The sequence below is a fragment of the Schistocerca cancellata genome, chromosome 1 (assembly GCF_023864275.1).
Source record: "Schistocerca cancellata isolate TAMUIC-IGC-003103 chromosome 1, iqSchCanc2.1, whole genome shotgun sequence".
In the NCBI taxonomy this organism is placed as follows: Eukaryota; Metazoa; Arthropoda; class Insecta; order Orthoptera; family Acrididae; genus Schistocerca; species Schistocerca cancellata.
The window spans coordinates 1273545352-1273561405 of record NC_064626.1 but is presented as its reverse complement, the minus strand read 5'-3'; positions in this window follow the sequence as shown (position 1 = coordinate 1273561405).

Genomic DNA, 16054 nt, shown 5'->3' with positions numbered 1-16054 from the left:
GTGAGGTCTCCACAGTACATCGATGTTGTCGCCAGTGGTCGGCGGAAGGTGCACGTGCCCGTCGACCTGGGACCGGACCGCAGCGACGCACGGATGCACGCCAAGACCGTAGGATCCTACGCAGTGCCGTAGGGGACCGCACCGCCACTTCCCAGCAAATTAGGGACACTGTTGCTCCTGGGGTATCGGCGAGGACCATTCGCAACCGTCTCCATGAAGCTGGGCTACGGTCCCGCACACCGTTAGGCCGTCTTCCGCTCACGCCCCAACATCGTGCAGCCCGCCTCCAGTGGTGTCGCGACAGGCGTGAATGGAGGGACGAATGGAGACGTGTCGTCTTCAGCGATGAGAGTCGCTTCTGCCTTGGTGCCAATGATGGTCGTATGCGTGTTTGGCGCCGTGCAGGTGAGCGCCACAATCAGGACTGCATACGACCGAGGCACACAGGGCCAACACCCGGCATCATGGTGTGGGGAGCGATCTCCTACACTGGCCGTACACCACTGGTGATCGTCGAGGGGACACTGAATAGTGCACGGTACATCCAAACCGTCATCGAACCCATCGTTCTACCATTCCTAGACCGGCAAGGGAACTTGCTGTTCCAACAGGACAATGCACGTCCGCATGTATCCCGTGCCACCCAACGTGCTCTAGAAGGTGTAAGTCAACTACCCTGGCCAGCAAGATCTCCGGATCTGTCCCCCATTGAGCATGTTTGGGACTGGATGAAGCGTCGTCTCACGCGGTCTGCACGTCCAGCACGAACGTCCATCGTTCTACCATGCTTTATTGGTGTTTCCTTTATTATCTGTCATTGGCTGAAATTTTAAATTATGGCGATGCAGTCTGATACCCTGAAGAACTTTATTGAATCTTTGGTGAAATTAAAAGCAGCGGTGGTAACAATAAGAGTGCAACGGGAATTCCACTGTTAAATGCAGAGGAGAGAGCAGATAGGTGGAAAGAATACATTGAAAGCCTCTATGAGGTTGAAGATTTGTCTGATGTGATAGAAGAAGAAACAGGAGTCGATTTAGAAGAGATAGGGGATCGACTATTATAAACGGAATTTAAAAGAGCTTTGGAGGACTTACGGTCAAATAAGACAGAAGGGATAGATAACATTCCATCAGAATTTCTAAAATCATTGTGGAAAGTGGAAACAAAACGACTATTCACGTTGGTGTGTAGAATATATGAGTCTGGCGATATACCATCTGACTTTCGGAAAAGCATCATCCACACAATTCCGAAGACGGCAAGAGCTGACAAGTGCGAGAATTATCGCACAATCAACTGAATAGCTCATGCATCGAAGCTGCTTACAAGAGTAATATACAGAAGAATGGAAAAGAAAATTGAGAATGCGCTAGGTGACGATCAGTTTGGCTTCAGGAAAAGTAAAGGGACGAGAGAGGCAATTCTGACATTAGGGCTAATCATGGAAGCAAGGCTAAAGAAAAAAAAAGACACTTTCATAGGATTCGTCGACGTGGAAAAAGCGTTCGACAATATAAAAGGGTGCAAGCTGTTCGAGATTCTGAAAAAAGTAGGGGTAAGCTATAGGGAGAGACGGGTCATATACAATATGTACAACAACCAAGAGGGATTAATAAGAGTGGACGATCAAGAACGAAGTGCTCGTATTAAGAAGGGTGTAAGACAAGGCTGTAGCCTTTTGCCCCTACTCTTCAATCTGTACATCGAGGAAGCAATGATGGAAATAAAAGAAAGGTTCAGGAGTGGAATTAACATACAAGGTGAAAGGATATCAATGATACGATTCGCTGATGACATTGCTATCCTGAGTGAAACTGAAGAAGAATTAAATGATCTGCTGAACGGAATGAACAGTCTAATGAGTACACAGTGTGGTTTGAGAGCAAATCGGAGAAAGACGAAGGTAATGAGAAGTAGTAGAAATGAGAACAGCGAGAAACTTAACATCAGGATTGATGGTCACGAAGTCAATAAAGTTAAGGAATTCTGCTACCTAGGCAGTAAAATAAGCAATGGCGGACGGAGCAAGGAGGACATCAAAAGCAGACTCGCTAGGGCAAAAAAGGCATTTCTGGCCAAGAGAATTCTACTAATATCAAATACCGGCCTTAATTTGAGGAAGAAATTTCTGAGGATGTACGTCTGGAGTACAGCATTGTATGGCAGTGAAACATGGACTGTGGGAAAACCGGAACAGAAGAGAATCGAAGCATTTGAGATGTGGTGCTCTAGACGAATGTTGAACATTAGGCGGACTGATAAGGTAAGGAATGAGGAGGTTGTACGCAGAATCGGAGAGGAAAGGAATATGTGGAAAACACTGAGAAGGAGAAGGGACAGGATGAAAGGACATCTGCTAAGACATGAGGGAATGATTTCCATGGTACTAGAGGGAGCTGTAGAGGGCAAAAACTGTAGAGGAAGACAGAGATTGGAATACGTCAAGCAAATAATTGAGGACGTAGGTTGCAAGTGCTACTCTGAGATGAAGAGGTAAGCACAGGAAAGGAATTGATGGCGGGCCGCATCAAACCAGTCAGTAGACTGACGACCAAAAAAAAAAAAAAAAAAAAAAAAGAAAGTCTACGCAGACGCCGCTGCTCTCGATTGTTAAATAAAGGTTGTCGGCCACTCGTTGCCCATGATGAGAGGTACTGCTTGAAATTTAGTATTTCGGGACACTCTTGGCACTGTGGATCCCTGAATATTGAATTCCCTAACTATTTCCGAAATGGAATGTGCCATGCGTCTGGCTCCAACTACCATTCCGGTTTGAAAATCTGTTAACTCACGTCGTGCGGCCATAATCACGTGCGACACCTTTTCACGTGAATCACCTGAGTAGAAATGAGAGCTCCGTCAATGCACTGCCCTTTTTGTTCCTTGAGTAGGGTATACACCGGCCTCTGTATATGTGCGTATACACTCATGCTCATAAATTAAGGATAATGCTGATACATGGTGAAACAATACTCTTGTGGGCGGTTTGCGGGTTTAAATCACCTCGGGGTATGACCATGCGGTGCATTTGACCTGCGGTCGTCGCACGGTGGCGCTGGCAGCAGTCAACATACGCAGAGGTGTGTTGGTGCATGTCAGACTACGGTGCAGCGAGTAAGTGTGCAGACGTTTTCAGGCGTGCTAATGGTGACTGTGTGTTGAAAATGGCTCAAAGAACACATATTGATGTTATGAGGGGTAGAATACTAGGGCGACTGGAGGCTGGTCAAACACAGCAGGTCGTAGGAGGGGCCCTCTGTGTGCCACAAAGTGTGATCTCAAGATTATGACGATTCCAGAAGACAGAAAACGTGTCCAGGCGCTATAGTACGGGACGTCCACAGTGTACAACACCACAAGAAGACCAACATCTCACCATCAGTGCCCGCAGACGGGCACGGAGTACTGCAGGTAGCCTTGCTCGGGACCTTACCGCAGCCACTGGAACAGTTGTCTCCAGACACAAACTCTACAACGACTGAACAGACATTTTTTATTCGTCCGGAGGCCTGCAAGGTGCATTCCACTGACCCCCAGTCACAGGAGAGCCCGTAAAGCCTGATGTCAAGACCGCAGTACATGGTCATTGGAACAATGGTGCCAGGTTATGTTCACGGACGAGTCCAGGTATAGTGTGAAGAGTTATTCTCGCCGTGTTTTCAACTGGCGTGAACCAGGAACCAGATTCCAACCCCTTAATGTCCTTGAAAGGGACCTGTATGGAGGTCGTGGTTTGATGGGGTGGGGTGGGATTATGATTGGTGCACGTACAAAAAATGGCTCTGAACACTATGGGACTTAACTGCTGTGGTCATCAGTCCCCTAGAACTTAGAACTACTTAAACCTAACTAACCTAAGATCATCACACACATCCATGCCCGAGGCAGGATTCGAACCAGCGACCGTAGCGGTCACGCGGTTCCAGACTGTAACGCCTAGAACCGCACGGCCACTTCGGCCGGCCGGTGCACGTACACCCCAGCATGTCTTTGACAGAGGAATTGTAACAGGTCAGTTGTATCGGGACGTCATTTTGCCTCAGTATGTCCGCCTTTTCAGGGGTGCAGTGGGCCCCACTTTCCTCCTGATGGATGATTAAGCAGGGCCTCACCGAAACAGAACCTTGAAAGAGAAGGTATCAGGCAAATGGAGTGCCCTGCCTGTTCTACGGCCCTAAAACCCATCGAGCACGTCTAGGATGTTCTCGGTCGACGTATCGCTGCACGCCTTCGAACCCCTACGACACTTCAGGAACTCCGACAGGCACTGGTGCAAGAATGGGAGGCTATGCCACAGCAGTTGCTCCACCACCTGATCCAGAGTATGACAACCCGCTGTGCGGCCTGTGTACGTGTGCATGGTGATCATATCCGATATTGATGTTGGGGTACATGCGCCGGAAACAGTGGCGTTTTGTAGCACATGTGTTTCGGGACGGTTTTCTCAACTTATCATCAGTACCGTGGACTTACAGATCTGTGTCGTGTGTGTTCCCTAAGTGCCTATGCTACTAGCGCTAGTTTTTTTTGTAGTGCCACTTTGTGTGGCGCCACATTCTGCAATTATCCTTAATTTATGAGCATGGGTGTAGCTGTCTCATGACTTACGTCACCTCATCGCACAACAACGCAACCTTCAGGCTCGGTTAGCATCTGCGTTTATGTTCGAGCATGAATTTCCGACAATGTGTTCATATTTTTGTCCAACCTCTGAACCTGTACGATGCCCAGTCTTTAATAACCACTATACTACTTCCTTCACACGGTTGAGAACACGTGTTAAGTGGTGAACTCGAGAAAGTGGGCGAGAGCGTCTGTACGCCGAGTTGCAGGTGACGGATACACCAGAGGGAACACTCGCCAGGTGTCGACAGGGAGCGGTTTCTCCGGCGGTTCCCTGCGCTGCCCTGCGCAGCACAGCCGCAGCTAGCCTGCTGATTGTTTTGCGCGCACACACAATCGGGCGCTCCCTGATGTTAAATTAATTACGCCCGGGAGGGGGCACGCGCCGGCAGCTACGCACGTAGAAAGTGGCGTACCGTTCGCTCGTTAGGAGCCGGCGGCGGGGCCCGTATTTTAGGCGCTCTGTGCAGTATGTGCCGCTCATTAGGGCCGCGACCCCGGCAGGGCTCGCCGAGTAGACGGCGCCTCGGCCAGCGTCGAGTGCGTCTAATTAAGCCGCAGCTGGTCCGCTTCGCCAGCCGACTCCTGCGCTCCTTCCCCTGTGCTTTCGGATTCCGCGAATATCGTATGCTGCTTGCAAGATCCCCTCGCTTCTAAACTGATACTGTTATTACTCAGCTTAGCCGCGAGTCCGTAGAGGGCGGTATATGTGACGTACAGTATGACTGGTCAGCGTTTCCACCCGGGATTTGCGAGTGTAAGTCGGACCTTCCTTGATCCGCCGTGGTGGCTCGTGTCGTCGGATTTCCTCCTATCATTGGCACATTGGATGTCTCTTCGGTGGAAGCTGAGGCGTAGCGCCGTGTAACGATTCTGCCTTGGAGGCGGTTAAGTGGGAGATGTGTCTCACAAGGGAACCTCCCCATCGCACCCCCCTCAGATTTAGTTATAAGTTGGCACAGTGCATAGGCCTTGAAAAACTGAACACAGATCAATCGAGAAAACAGGAAGAAGTTGTGTGGAACTATGAAAAAAATAAGCAAAATATACAAACTGAATAGTCAATGCGCAAGATATGCTAAACAAGGACATATAAGGTCATGAGCGCCGCTGTCCCGTGGTTAGCGGGCGGAGCTATGGAATGAAAGGTCCTTGGTTCAAGTCTGCCTTCGAGTGAAAACTTTAATTTTTTTTATTCTCAGACATTATCTGACGTGTTTTCCTGTGGAGCAATCGGTTGACCTATGATCTTGTGATCTAATATTTTCGGTTCCCATTGGAGAGGCACGTCCTTTCGTCTGTTTTGCGGTGCGGTCGCTAAACACAGACACTAAACTTATTACAGTGAACAGAGACGTCAATGAACGAACGGACAGATCATAACTTTGCGAAAATAAGGAAAGTAAACTTTTCACTCGAGGGAAGACCTCTCGTTCCGCAGCTGCTCACGCTAAGCACGAGACCACTGCGCTCCTTAGATTACACTCTCCTTGATGTTGCCTATCTTTCACATGGACTATTCAGTTCGTATATTTTGCTTATTTTTTTCATAGTTCCACACAACTTCTTCCTGTTTCCTCGATTGATCTGTGTTCAGTTTTTCAAGGCCTATCCACTGTGCCAACTTATAACTAAATCTGAGGGGGTGCGATGCCGAGGTTCCCTTGTCAGAGCTGGAGAGTGACCGATGGTGACGCGAGACTGGACGCGCACGTAGTTTATATATCAGCCGATAGAGGACAGTATTGGATAGGGGGACTGTGATTTTAGTTTCGATTGTGCCCACTAGAGTGCACTAAAGTAATAGAATGTTTTCATAAACCGTTCTAGTGTTTTTCATAAAGTGTTATTATGTCTCTTTGTGTATGTAAAATGTTATAAATGTGTTTTAGCAGTATAAATCATGCGTGAGTGTGGTTTAAGGTTAATATGAAGATAATTGTTTAACGAGTTAGTTGTACGATTTAGTGTGGGAACATTTCGGAGAAGTATCGATATGGACAAAGGGGATTTTTGTAGAATACATTTGTAAAGTAAGTTTATGGTAAAGGGAAAGTTAATTCAGGTATAAATATTAATAGTAACTAACTTTATGCATAAACAAAACTTCAGCATATTAGATAATTACGCCGGTACAAAGTGCAGTCGTTAGGTTTACTATTTTGCGATTGGTTATTGATGAAAAGCGCGGATTGACGCGGGAGAATGTTCTTTTGCTATTGGCTGTTGAGTAAACTGACCAATGGTGAAACAATATTCTTCGCGCGCCTTTCTCTGCTGCTAGAGAAGACTGAAGAGTATTCTAGAGAAGAGTCGGAGCCTAGCCATGAAACAGTTCGGACGTGTGTAGCAGTAGTTCAGATGGAAACGATAAGTTGCCGGATCTAGCAGTGTTTCATACATCAAAAGTGTTGTAAAGTGACGGCATAATAATTCCGATGGGTGTGTAGAAATTTCGTAATTTTTAAGTGAATTTTGTGACGAGAAAAGACATATTCCGCGTGGCGTATTGAGCAGGTCGGTGGCTAAAAGCTGTAACTGCATTTGGTACCGACAGACTTAATACACTCCTGGAAATTGAAATAAGAACACCGTGAATTCATTGTCCCAGGAAGGGGAAACTTTATTGACACATTCCTGGGGTCAGATACATCACATGATCACACTGACAGAACCACAGGCACATAGACACAGGCAACAGAGCATGCACAATGTCGGCACTAGTACAGTGTATATCCATCTTTCGCAGCAATGCAGGCTGCTATTCTCCCATGGAGACGATCCTAGAGATGCTGGATGTAGTCCTGTGGAACGGCTTGCCATGCCATTTCCACCTGGCGCCTCAGTTGGACCAGCGTTCGTGCTGGACGTACAGGCCGCGTGAGACGACGCTTCATCCAGTCCCAAACATGCTCAATGGGGGACTGATCCGGAGATCCTGCTGGCCAGGGTAGTTGACTTACACCTTCTAGAGCACGTTGGGTGGCACGGGATACATGCGGACGTGCATTGTCCTGTTGGAACAGCAAGTTCCCTTGCCGGTCTAGGAATGGTAGAACGATGGGTTCGATGACGGTTTGGATGTACCGTGCACTATTCAGTGTCCCCTCGACGATCACCAGTGGTGTACGGCCAGTGTAGGAGATCGCTCCCCACACCATGATGCCGGGTGTTGGCCCTGTGTGCCTCGGTCGTATGGAGTCCTGATTGTGGCGCTCACCTGCACGGCGCCAAACACGCATACGCCAATCTTTGGCACCAAGGCAGAAGCGACTCTCATCGCTGAAGACGACACATCTCCATTCGTCCCTCCATTCACGCCTGTCGCGACACCACTGGAGGCGGGCTGCACGATGTTGGGGCGTGAGCGGAAGACGGCCTAACGGTGTGCGGGACCGTAGCCCAGCTTCATGGAGACGGTTGCGAATGGTCCTCGCCGATACCCCAGGAGCAACAGTGTCCCTAATTTGCTGGGAAGTGGCGGTGCGGTCCCCTACGGCACTGCGTAGGATCCTACGGTCTTGGCGTGCATCCGTGCGTCGCTGCGGTCCGGTCCCAGGTCGACGGGCACGTGCACCTTCCGCCGACCACTGGCGACAACATCGATGTACTGTGGAGACCTCACGCCCCACGTGTTGAGCAATTCGGCGGTACGTCCACCCGGCCTCCCGCATGCCCACTATACGCCCTCGCTCAAAGTCCGTCAACTGCACATACGGTTCACGTCCACGCTGTCGCGGCATGCTACCAGTGTTAAAGACTGCGATGGAGCTCCGTATGCCACGGCAAACTGGCTGACACTGACGGCGGCGGTGCACAAATGCTGCGCAGCTAGCGCCATTCGACGGCCAAGACCGCGGTTCCTGGTGTGTCCGCTGTGCCGTGCGTGTGATCATTGCTTGTACAGCCCTCTCGCAGTGTCCGGAGCAAGTATGGTGGGTCTGACACACCGGTGTCAATGTGTTCTTTTTTCCATTTCCAGGAGTGTATTTGGCGAGCATTATCGATCTAAAACTATCAGTATTTTTGTAGCTATTACGTTTCCGTGAAATGCAACACCATAAACTTGCTAACGTGAGTGAAAGGGATTATGAGTGACTGTGTTAAGATTAGCACGGGCTTGGCAGTGATACTTGTTCATTTAAGTTTCAGAATATATTAATTGAGGGCAAAATTTCCAACCTTTCATTTCGTGTGAAAACTTTCTCCCGAAACGTAGATTAGTGACTTTAATTGCAGCCTGGTTCACGTCGAAGTACAGTAGGTTTCACTCGGCTTCCCTACTGATGAAATGCTGAGACAATGTTCACAGGTAGGTGTAGGTCCGTCGTAAAGGGACGGAAGGGACCGCGCCGCCGCAAAGCTATTTATCTGGAATTGCTGTCGATCAACTTTGAGGTATCTATTTACTCGAAATTAACATTCATAATGTCGTAATATTTTTATTCCTATTAGATCAATAATGAAACACTCGTGTCACAAACTACTCGTAGCCGAGAGCATGGCTACCATCGAACAAGACAGGAAGAGCTCCTAACGCCGACTGCCGACTTTGGCGCGCAGTCCGCATCTCTTACTAGTTTCGTCACACTTCGTCGATTTCCGATCAAGTTCGTACTTACTAAGATATGCATTTGTTAATGAACGGGTGTGAATTTTAACGAGGCAAAATTATGATAAATAGTTTTTAACATCCAGAGGCTCCTCCTAGTATTCATGTTGTCATAAATGGCTTTAATTATTAAATATAAATAAACAAAGTCGGTGACTTTGGCGCCAAGATGGCGGTACTTCCCGTCACGTGTATTTCCCAGGCTGACGCTTGTTGCTACGGTCCAGCACCGAGCCCCACCCCACTACGCGCGACATATGGTCGCTTCGTCACCCGGCCAGCCAGCGTGGGAAATGCTCTCCGACTCATGGCCGGCTACGGACTACAGCACTTCTTACCTATCGTGAATACATCAATGAGAGACAATAATTTATTAAAACTGGTAAAAATGCCTTCCTCACGTAAGAGGCACCTTACAAGCTGCTCGGTGATCGGCTTTCGTATCAATTCTTACTTTTTTCGGTAGCCAAGCAAAGGTGAAGTATTACAGCAGTCAATCACGCCAGGGAAATTTCAGTAACGATGGCACTTTACTTTGTGGGTAGGAGATCTTGAACAACGTACGCAACTTTGATAGGCTCACAGATTACCGGTTGCGGTCTATAATGACCATCTTCAGATCTGTGTTTTAGAAAAACAGTAGTGCTCCTGACGACATGACTCGTGTATATGCTGTTATGTATATATATTTGACGATGCTGGTGCTTATTTTGCATTTAACATTTGACGATGCCACTATGGCTGCAATTCATTAGGACACTGTTTTTATAAAACACAGATCTGAAGATGGTCATTATAGACCGAAACCTATAATCTGTGAACAAAAAGTTTGTGACCATAGACGTAAATTAAAGGAAATTTATTCTATATGTGGGTCACTGTTTTGATAGGCTCTTTCGGAAGACAATTTTTAAGGACCCTGGCCTTAATAATTTGTTTCTGATGAACGAGTTACTCACTGTAATACCTAACCTACTTTTGACTGACATCAATGACGAATGGAAGACGACTAACAGTAGTAGCTCCCATAATTTTATTAATATTAGCATAAACTGATTGAGATTCATTGGGAGGATCCTTAGAAAATGTAGTCCATCAACAAAGGAGGTGGCTTACAAAACACTCGTTCGACCTATACTTGAGTATCCTCATCAGTGTGCGATCCGTACCAGGTCGGGTTGACAGAGGAGATAGAGAAGATCCAAAGAAGAGCGGCGCGTTTCGTCACAGGGTTATTGGGTAAGCGTGATAGCGTTACGGAGATGTTTAGCAAACTCAAGTGGCAGACTCTGCAAGAGAGGCGCTCTGCATCGCGGTGTACCTTGCTGTCCAGGTTTCGAAAGTTGCGTTTCCGGATGAGGTATCGAATATATTGCTTCCCCTACTTATACCTCCCGAGGAGATCACGAATGTAAAATTAGAGGGATTCGAGCGCCACGGAGGCTTTCCGGCAGTCGTTCTTCCCGCGAACCATACGCGACTGGAACAGGAAAGGGAGGTAATGACAGTGGCACGTAAAGTGCCCTCCGCCACACACCGTTGGGTGGCTTGCGGAGTATAAATGTACATGTAGATGTAGATGAACTGCTGAGAAAGGACTTGCACCACCGTCATAACTTAAAGGTTTGTATTGTTTGGTCGGGAACCTTAACTCGCTTGACGACAGGGTTCAAATGTCTCTGAGCACTATGGGACATTTGTGGTCATCAGCCCCCTAGAACTTAGAACTACTTAAACCCAACTAACCTAAGGACATCACACACATCTATGCCCGAGACAGGATTCGAACCTGCGACCGCAGCAGTCGCGCAGTTCCGGACTGGGCGCCTAGAACTGACGACAGGGGAACGCTAATTAGTTACATGTTCCATAGATCATTTGAACGACTGTTGAATCGAAATGATGAGGAACAAGTCAGTTTACAGGGTACGTACAAGGTGATTCAGATGTCCCTAGTAGGACTGTTGATATTTTTAAAAATTTCCGAAACCCGATGCACAGATATTTAAAAAATATCAGAATCAGCTCTCGATATATCGGAAAAAGTATCAATATATCGATGCATCTGCCTGTAAAAATGCGGGCTGCAAATTGTAAATATACTGTCTGTGTTAGACCAACCGGACCTTCTGGATGACCGTAAGTGAACCACATATCATTCTTACCGCTCGCTTTCGTGCATTTATATTTTCTTTCTAAGTGGAGAGTTACCCCAGAAAATTATTTCATAACACGTTATTAAGTCCAAATATGTAAAATATTTCGGGAGGTTGATTCGTTTGTTTCCAAAACCAGCAGTTACTCGAAGAGGAAAAGTAGCTGAACTTATTTGTTTGAGAAGCTCAGTAATATACTTCTTTCAGTTCAAGTTTTCATCAGTATGTACACCCAAAAATTTTGAGCATTCTACCCTACTTGCTGCCTGTTGCTCATGTGTTACATCGGTTGTTGGTATGACTCTATTTGTTGTAGAGAATTGAACAGAGTGTGTTTTCTCAGAATTTAGGAAGAAATCATTTTCAGTGAACTATTTATATTCTTCATTTACATCTAATGATTACGCTGCAATTCACATATAAGTGGCTGGCAGAGGGTTCTTCGAGCCGCGTTCAAACTATTTGTTTAGCGTTCCACTCTCAGAAAGTGCTCGGAAAAAACGAACACTTAAATTTTTCCGTGCGAGCTCTAATTTCTCTTATTTTATTATGAAGATTATTTATCCCTATGCAGATGGGCGCCAAAAATATTATCACACTCTGAGGAGAAAGTTCATGAGAAGGTCCTGCCTCAAAGGAAAATTCCTTTGTTTTAATAATAGCCATTCCAATACGTGTATCACGTCCATATCATTATCTCCTCTATTTGGCGATAATAAAAACGAGCTGCCCTTCTTTGGACTTTTTCGATGTCCTCCGTCAATACTATCTGATGCGGATGCCACACCGCACAGCATTAATCCAAAAGAGGGTGAACAAGGCTTTTTTAATCTGTTTAGCAGACTTGTTGCACTTTATAAGTGTTCTGCCAATAAATCACAGTCTTTGATTTGTTTTCCCCACAACCTACGTGAGCATTCCAATTTAAACTGTTCGTAACTATTATTACTATGCATTTAGTTGAATAAACACTCTTTAAATTTGTGTTATTTACTGTCTAAACGAAATTTGGTGGATTTCTTTTAGTAGACCCTACTGACGTGCATGACGTCACACTTCTCGTTATTTAAAGTCAATTGCCACGTTTCGCACGTGTTGTATAAATAATTTTGCGAATGATTTTGATCTTATGATGATTTAAAAAGACGTTAAGTAACAGCATCACCTGCAAACAATCTAAGAGGGCTGCTCAGATTGTGTATTAAGTTGTTTATGTAGATCTGGAACAGCAGAGATCCGATGACATTTCCCTGGAGAATGCCAAATATTACTTCTGTTTTACTCGATGACTTTTTGTCAGTTACTACGAACTGTGTCATTTTTCTGATAGGAAATCACGAATCCAGTAGCACAACTGAGACGACACGCAATGGGCACACAATCTGATTAGAAGTCGCTTGTGAGGAATTCTTTGAAAAACATCATGGGATTTATTGTAACACTAGTATTGTCTGCAAAAGTACCAATTCTACTTACTGAACGTGCACTGCCGTGTGCAAAGAAAGTGGAGAAGGGAAATCTTGGAATCGAAGGTACGGCAGCCTGTGTAGTGAAGGTATAAGTGAATGTGCGTTCTCTGTGCAGTCAGAGTGCGCTGCGTAACCACACTGTCAACATGCATCGAGGGTCTGCGTAAATGAAAAATCTTCCTGGAAACATGTTTTCTCGGGAGTGCCACAAGGATCAGTCTTAGGACCACTTTTGTTTTCTTTATATGTCAACGATATTTCGTCGGTTCTGTCCTCCTGTAAATATCATTTCTATGCCGACGACCTCCAACTCTACCTAAGCGTCAGACCTGAAGACGTAAACACTGCAATCGCTCAGATGAATGATGATCTGTCTTCAGTAGTGACATGGGCGAAAAACCTGGGGCTTAAACTAAATGCAAAAAAGACGCAACTAATCTTAATAGCCCATCAGAAACTAATAAGTTCAGATTTCCGCGAACGGCTACCTCCTATTCTGCTCGACGGTACTCCAATACCATATCAGAAAACAGTGAAGAACTTGGGTGTAACTTTGGATGAGCATCTCAACTGGGCGGAGAATACAGTCGCAGTGTGCCGAAAGACGTGTGCTTGTCTCTATGCTCTCAAAAAGTTTCGGAACATATTTCCACAGGACTTGAAACGCCAGCTCGTGCAAGCACTCGTTCTACCGAACCTCCACTATTGTGATGTGATGTGATTCAGCAAGGCACGAATAGTGAAAACAAAAGACGGCTAGTGCTAACCATGAATGCCTGTGTGCGTTACACCTGCAACATTCGCCGATATGATCACGTTAGTGCTTCATACTCAGAGCTAGGGTGGCTGCGGCCGGACAAATTGCGTGACTACCACACTCTATGTCTACTTCACCGACTCCTCGTCGCGCAAGCACCCCAGTACCTTGCTTCAGAGATTAAAAACCTGTCATACCATCATAATCGAAACACGAGGTCACTCTTATTTGGTATCCTAACTGTGCCCACTCACAAAACAAAAACTTTTGCAAACTCCTTCTCAGTTGCCGCTGTCCGCCTCTGCAACAAACTGCCCCTTACCTTGCGCAAAATTCAATCTCCTGCTGCTTTTAAGAAGAAGTTGAAGCATTTCCTACTATCATCTTCATAAAGTTCTCCACAAAATTAATGTACCAGGCCAATCCTCTCATCTGTCAAATAGCAAAGCTAGCGTCTCCTATCTTGCTCCTGAGATGCCTTCCTCTTCATCTATCTCTATTAGCCACGCAATCTTCTTTTCCTTTATATTTCCTTAATTATGTTTCATCATGTCTCTCTGTTCTTCTCCTCCCTTCACCATGAGTCTCCCTCATACTCCCTGCTGCCAGCACTCCTATCTAAAATTTGTCTTTTCAATAATGTCTAATTATAACAGTCTACGAATATAAACTCTATATGTATGTATTTCTAATTGTTTATTTCACTTTTTGTACTAGATGTAGTTTAACATGCCTACTAAAACGTATGAATGTAAAATAAGTAGAATGCCTGGTTAGATGTAAGAGAGGGCCTGATGGCCCTAATCTTGCCAGGTTAAATAAATAAATAAATAAATTTCAAGCTTACAGTGCGCACGCATTTTCGCCTTACACTAAAAAGTATTGCCAGCACGTAAGTTGCCTACCAAATTCGCATACACCTCTGCGACGCCAAAACACTGAAGATCTGCCTTGCAATGGTCGGCTCTTAGGCACCCCAAGGAGGACGCAACAATACTGTGCGCTGTCTGTCTGGCGGCGACATTCAGGGGTGCGTCGATGCAGACAGTATGTAACCGCTTGTCATTATGAACAGCAATAAACACCTCCCAGCAGCGGAGTGAGTGAAAAAAGTTGATAAGGGAACACGTGCAATGGAACGTGGACCAGTGATGTTCAATTCTCTTCAATGACGTGTGTAGGATTTGACTGAAGCCTGACGATCGTCGTAGAAGAGAGTGGGTTTATTCGTATAGAAATCTACGTCTCAGGCTTGCACTCCAACTACCTTCATGAGGGAGGTCGGTCGGTCATATTTTGGACCAGCATCAGCTACTGATGTCGCCTGCCTCTCGTGGCCATAGAGCGTAATTTCAGTGCTGTGAAGTACAAGGCGGAGGCTTTCAAACTATTGTCCGGTCCTACAGTCAACAGTTGGGCGATTGCTTCGGCTTTCAAGTCGATAATGCTCGAGCAACTCGTGAGAATGGAATGTTCTGCGGAAACCTTCTGGACTGAACTCGACTGAGCTAGTCTGGGACCAGTTGGACTTTCAGTGTGTCGTGAGAACAGGGACACTCCTCTACAATTTATGACCCTTATTCTGCCAATGACCTTGTCAAATAGGGCAGAGAAGTGGGCAGAGGTTCAGGGCACTCTCTTGCCCTTGAGGGTGTGAAACTGACCCTAAAGACGGAAGGAGGCAGCAATGATAAATGGAAACCACAGCATTAATGACACATAACGTGTATCCACAGGGCATGTGGCCTCTAATTAAAAAGGGTCATGACGATCTCTCTATTGGCAAAATGGAGCGAGAGAAGACCATGCGAAAAAGATTGTATAACCAACGAAAGGATAACGTTCTACGAGTCAGGGTGTGGAATGTCAGAAGCTTGAACGTGGTAGGGAAGCTAGTAAATCTGAAAAGGGAAATGCAGTATCAATGTCGATATAGTAGGGTCAGTGAAATGGAAAGAAGACAAGGATTTCTGGTCAGATGAGTATAGGGTGATATCAACAACAGCAGAAAATTGTACAACGGGAGTAGGATTCGTTATGAATAAGAAGGTAGGGCAGAGAGTGTGTTACAGTGAACAGTTCAGTGATCGCGTTGCTTTTAGAATCGACAGAAAACCAACTCCGACAACGATAATTCAGGTATACTTGCCGATGTCGCAAGCAGAAGATGAAGAGAAAGAGAAAATATATGAGGATATTGAAAGGTTAATGCAATACGTAAAAGGAGATGAAAATCTAGCAGCCATTAGGGACGGGAATGCTGTCGTAGGGGAAGCACTAGAAGAAAAGGTTACGGGAGAATATGAGCTTGGGACAAGGAATGAGGGCGGATAAAGACTAATTGAGTTCTTCAATAATTTTGAGCTAGTAATAGCGAATACTCAGTTCAAAAATTACAAGAGGAGGAGGTGTACTAGGAAAAGGCCGTGTAATA